We start from the raw sequence: 6,589 nt of genomic DNA on the forward strand, positions 1-6,589 counted from the left end.
GGACGAAATGGTCGTCCAGTGCTTCCAGTTTTTCTTTGTTGATACATCAATTCTTAAATAAAGAGGCTGACCAAATAGTTCAATGGTAGAACAAAGTGGATTATAGATTTGTAATAGTTCTTTAGATTTTATTGAATATGGTTTATTCTCATCTTATTAATAATAATAAAAGAGGGATCTTCATTTGACCATCTTTGTCTTATTTCATGTTTTAAGTTAGTATCCATATGACAGTCAGCAAAATACTTATGATTACAAATAGTTCAATGAATTGACAATAATTTCACAATGATCAATGTTACATATCATTTGTTTGATTTTCACTGTTATCTCATAGGTATGGAAATTCGATAAGATATTTTGTGATTCATTGTATAATGCCAAAGTCCTATATCATATTAACGGTGAAAAGACAAATTTTCAAGTAATGAAGATACTCAGAGATGGCTAGCAGTGGAATCCAGGACGCACGTTTTGTCCTATGAGAGACTGACCAGTTGCAGTCCTAACACATCGATGGGAAGATTCAAACAAACAATACTAAATGAATTTAATGAAGATACTGTTGTGATTTTATGTACTACTTTTTATTGCGTGTATTATTCACTAACTGAAACACGACTTATCTAATATTAGCACTGTGTCAAATTAATGACGTTCGACCAGTATGAGAAGCCTAATGTCCTTATTGATCCTTTGTCCGCCTAGCGATTCCAGTTGAGTCTTGAACATCAAGAACATCTTCTGTTATGCGAATCATTTATTTCAAGTATACTCGGTTTATATACCAGACAGACAGACCACATCACACCATAAAATAGGGAATAACATTTGTACAAGATCAAGCCAAATGTGGCTGTGAACGTGAGAGACAATAATCAATAAACTGAATATAATTTAGGGACAGTAAGTCGTATAATAATAATAATTCATATTTCAGAATGAAGCTTATAATAAGATGAATATAGATATACACAATCTAATTACTCAATAGTTAAACAATAAGAATATATACAGAATAATCGTCCATTAATAGGTCCCGGAAGTTACCCTTATTTATTTCTTCACTAGGATATAATAGTTCGATCATAACAATCAATCTCATAATGAATCTAAATAAAGTGCTATTAAAAGTAGGTTAACAAACAGCTATTTTCATTACAGTTTGAATCAAGTTAAACGTTTTGATATTACTGGTAGTAAACAAGAACACGTGGTGGGACAATTGGATGTAATTGATCACAAATTACAAACTATCTCACGAATATCTGATAACCATAAAGAAAACAGTTAATTTGCAAAATAACAATCAGTTGTCTCAATCTTCACTGTTCCTTCTGTAAATATCAAGTCATCTTCACTAATTTCATTGTTTATGCATTTTCCTACCAATTGTGCTTCATTTCAGTTTATTCCTTATCGGTTTTCTGCTAAAATACATTTTATGTCTGATTATAACCATATACTACTTATGAGGATATAAGTAGACCACATCACACTACTATTATTAATACAAATATATACATAAAGAGAGTCAAAGATAGAAACACAAGAACGTGTAGTGGCCTAAATCTGATTCTGTCTATACTCGTATATAATAAATGACTTTATTCCGCGTTGGTGAACAACGGAGTTAAATAAGTCAAATACGAGAATGGAATTAGGATACATATATTTTCTACAGTCATTGATTTGGCCAGAGAATCAGAGTGATGAAGCGAACGAAGCAAAAATCACGCGCAATGGAGATGGCTGGGAAGCCAACTAGAGAGCGAGGCGAAAGATGATGCGTATTGGAGATGTCTGGGAAGCCAACTCGAGAGCGAAGCGAAAACAATGCGTATTGGAGATTGGCTGTGAAGCCAACTCGATTTAAGCAAGCGTTAGTCAACATTTATAGTCAGGCAAAAATGAAGGACAGACATGCGATGAATAAGATACGAAGTGTACACACATACGCTCATATAAAAGTATAGCCAAGGTTAATAAGCAAATGATTAACAAGATCAAAATATGACTCATGACAGGCGAATTGGCTTGGCCAGTAGCTAGGATAAAGTATATGGGCTTAACAAATAAACTGATACTACAAACGTTTTAATTCGATTAATGTATCTATACACATGATATACGAATAAATTATCAATGAACCTGATTGCTTCTTTTAATTAAGTCCCTAAATTATTCATTTCATTTAAATTACTTTTCTTTTTAACTTTGTATTGTTCTTATAAAGGGTTAATGTTCATAAATTAACAATTTCAAGAGTAAGCAGAATATTCCGATTTCATATACAACAGTATAAGATGAATAAACTATTATATGTATCTATCTATGTATCTACCCACCTATCTATCTATCTATCTATCTATCTATCTATCTATCTATCTATCTATCTATCTATCTATCTATCTATCTATCTATCTATCTATCTATCTATCTATCTATCTATCTATCTATCTATCTATCTACCTACGTATCTATACATGTGAATTTGTGATTGTGAATAGAGCTACGATTTTCAATATCTTAGGTAAAATAGTTCAAGTGTATGTCAGTATTCTAGTATACACAGTAACAAACATTTGAAAGAATATTATTTTTAATATCATGTAATAGATTAGTGAGTATTTAGGTAGCTGGAATAATCAATCCATTCGCCACACTTCTATGATGAGCAGCTTTGTCGAGCACTGAAAAATCTTATATGCCATAAAGAATATGAGCTTTAAGATACCACAAGTATTCGCAGTACGACAACACCTTAACCAGTAACAACTTCTATAAACAGAACATGACAACACAGTAAAATCAGAAGCGAATAGGTTCGAAGATATATTTGATAGGTTATCAATATATCAAGAAGTGACTGATCTAAACTGGTTAATGGTTTTAGGAGATGTTGAGCACAGCGTACCCACTTGTAATTTGATGCAGATGCGTGACCGAGCACCTTTAGCTATGTGAGTCCATTAAAACTAATATGGTCAGTATCAAATGTTGATGACTTACAGAGCTATTGATTTTGGGGATTTATTGACCACTACAAGCTAATTATAGTCTTATTGATCATTGAACACGTATACACCAAGTCAGGAACAGCATTACATCTAATCAGAGAATATGGCAAATGGTTAATCTATTTTCTAGCATTAGAAAGATTTTAAATAATGTCTAACAACAGATTTGTCAGTTACAAGCTAAAATAATTTAACCAATAACTAAAAATTCTTACCTATCTCTTCATACCTCCCAATAACAATTGAAGTGTCCCACGATGTTGAGACATTGAGTTAACTGCTCACAGTATTTAGTAGTTGGTAATCAACAAATGTAAACATGTCCTACAGTAAGTCACTATAAATTAGCCGATATTATTTTGACTATGATATTGAGTGATGAATTCTAATCTAGTTAAAATCTTTATACATTAATTCCCATATATTATTCCCCAACTGACTAATTACAACATCAATCATACCTTCATATAATTCGGACTTCTACTCAGGCTAAATAAATTAGTATCTTTACGATATAGTACAGTGAATTAAAGGATGACACTCACAATGTCACACAGGAAGCATCATCGATGAACAAGTAGGATCTGATGTAGATGTATAGGCGAGGATCGTCAAAGCAAGGACCACATTTTTGCAATTGAAGAACATATGGAACTCAAAACAACTGTCAACTAATATCAAAGTGAAAATCTTCAATAAGAACGTCAAGACGGTCCAACTGTATGAAGCTGAAATGTGAAGAACTAATACAACCATCATCAAGAAGGTACAAGTATTTATAAACAGTTGTGTATGTAAAATACCCAACATTCACTGGCCGGATACTATCAGCAACAGCCTACTGTGAGAGAGAACAAATCAGCTTCCAGCTGAAGAGGAAATTAGGAAAAGACGTTGGAAGCGGATTGGATATACGTTACGGAAATCACCAAAATGCATCACGAGACAAGTCGTAACTTGGAATCCGGAAGAGAGGCGGAGAAATGGAAGGCCGGAGAACACAATACAAAGGGAAATAGAAGCAGATATGAAGAGGATGAATAACAACTGGAAAGGACTGCCCACGGCAGTGTTGGATGGAGAATGCTGGTAGGCGGCATATGCTCCTGCGCGAGGGGTAACAGACGTACGTAAGTAAGTATATGTATATAATATTATGTATAAAACTTAGTACATTATTAAGTTTATTTTAGTCTATTAGCAATGTGATTTTTAAGTTGTTTGGATGTGGATTTTGGTGAGTCAGTAAATCTTCATTCGAGGCAGTCCTTTTTTCTGACTTTGCGACGTGGTAATTACAATAATGACCACTTCTAAATATAAATGTTAGGACCTTAAAGGTTACATTTACAAACATACAATACCGGAAACTTTAAATCAATGGTGATGGTATCAAAGGTTGAATAATATAATGCTCCAGTCCAAAAACTGAAGTTCTTGTGTTTAATAATTTGAGCAACTGTATAGAGTCATATTCAAAAGTGCACATGTTGAAACTAATTTGTAGAATCGGATCAGCTCTTAGATTATTTTATATCAAATGATCAATGAGTATGGGCATGTCAGTTCTCTAGAAGATTTCATGAAGGCCGAATAATTCGATGACAACCTTTCTTTCTATGAAACTAATATCATTTCAAATTAAATTTTTATTTATTTTATTTAAACGCATAAATATTGGTACAAAGGGGCACCAGATATATATGCGCCGCACAAACCTCCTTTGATTTGTGTGAGGGCTGTGATACTGCCCAGGTGCCGAAACTGAAGCAGGTGGTTTTCTTAGGGGGCCGTGTTGGCAGATACAGACTACTTGGCTGGGGTCCGCGTGACTGACGTAACCAATGGCTGGAGACTCTTGGTGACATGGCTCAGAATCGATCACAATGGCGTAGGTGTATACACTCTTTATCTCCCCTGAAACCTTGAGATTAAAATTGCTCCATAACTTTCTTCCTTCCTATACCATATCCTTATATACAACCTATCTTTTATATACTACCACCACTAAATTAATTACTTCTATAAATCCGGTGTTCATCTTGTTGTGCTAACGAGGCATGGCAACTTGGACCGATGTATAAATGTACCTGGTCCTACGTTGTATCTGACTGACTGACCGACTGTCCTAATTAGAACGAAACCTGAATTTCAGATTGCACTACTAGATACAATCATTCTATTCTATCTTGTTTGAAAAAAAAATTAAATAGCTTCTTATTTCTAAATTGACTTCTTTGATTGTTAATAAGTATTATATAATATAATTAATAATTAGTTAATTAATGGTAGTTAACATTAAGAAAGATTAATACCAGTTTTATATTGTTTTTATATTTTTTTACATTATCTTTTTATTAGTACTTTCATAATATAAATCATAATGATAGTAGTAGTAGTAGTAGTAGTAGTAGTAGTAGTAGTAGTAGTAGTAGTAATAGTAATAGTGGTAATAGTAGTAGTAATAGTAATTATGGTAATAGTAATGGCGGTAATAATGGTAATAGTATACTAATGGTAATAGTAGTAGTAATAGTAATGGTAGTGATAGTAATGGTAGTAGTAATAGTAATAGCGTACTAATGGTAATAGTAGTAGTAATAGCAATAATAGTAATAGTAGTTTTAATACATGCATCATTCTTCATTACTATTGTCCATCAATGAGTTACAGATTAACCTAAGAATAAATAGTTTGAATCTATTTCATTTCATTAAAACAGCACATACATGCACACACACGCACACGAACACACCACAAAAAAAAGGAAAAAAAGTGAGTTCACTTAAACTAAAAGTCACTTGGTTTTTTTCTTTTTTTTTTTGTTTGAATTTTTCTATTTTTTCTTTTTCAACCAATCAGTGAAAAAAAGAGATGACCATTACATAAATGATGATGATGATCTCATTTGTTTATATTTAATGAATCTTTATTATTTCTTTTTGTTTTTATTGTTGTCGTTGGTGGTGGTGTTTTCTCCTTAAAATTTAAATGTCTTAGTGATATGTATTAAACACTTGGATACCTTGATATTAAATTGTTGATTACATAGTGATAACTCATCAAATTGATCGATAAAAAAAGGTTACAATTATTTCCAATATTGTCATAATACATTGTCCAGTATCTAACTGAGAAAAACAAAAAAAATTTTTTTTAATTTTAAATTTTGAGGATTCATTTTATTTGTTTAACTATATAGTAGGTAAGTTTATTTATTTGTTTTTGATGAATATCTATTCTTATTATCAGAAGGGTTTTTTGTGAAGATTTAGTATTTTCATAGTTGAAATCATGAGTCAATTGAAGCTAGACCACCAGGGAAAACCTCGAAGCACTGGACAGCCGTTTCGTAATATTGTAGGACTCCTCAGTAGTAGTGCACATCCACGACCTCGCCTGGCGAGATTCGAACCCAGGACCTACCAGTCTCGCGCCAGTGCACTTAACCGATAGACCACTGAGCCGGCCTGCATCTGATGGTGTTTATGTCTAACTCCAGTGCTTCCAGGTTTTCCCTGCTGGTCTAGCTTCAACTGACTCACGCTTTCAACTACGAAAACATCTAT

Source organism: Schistosoma mansoni (assembly GCF_000237925.1).
Source record: "Schistosoma mansoni, WGS project CABG00000000 data, supercontig 0508, strain Puerto Rico, whole genome shotgun sequence".
In the NCBI taxonomy this organism is placed as follows: Eukaryota; Metazoa; Platyhelminthes; class Trematoda; order Strigeidida; family Schistosomatidae; genus Schistosoma; species Schistosoma mansoni.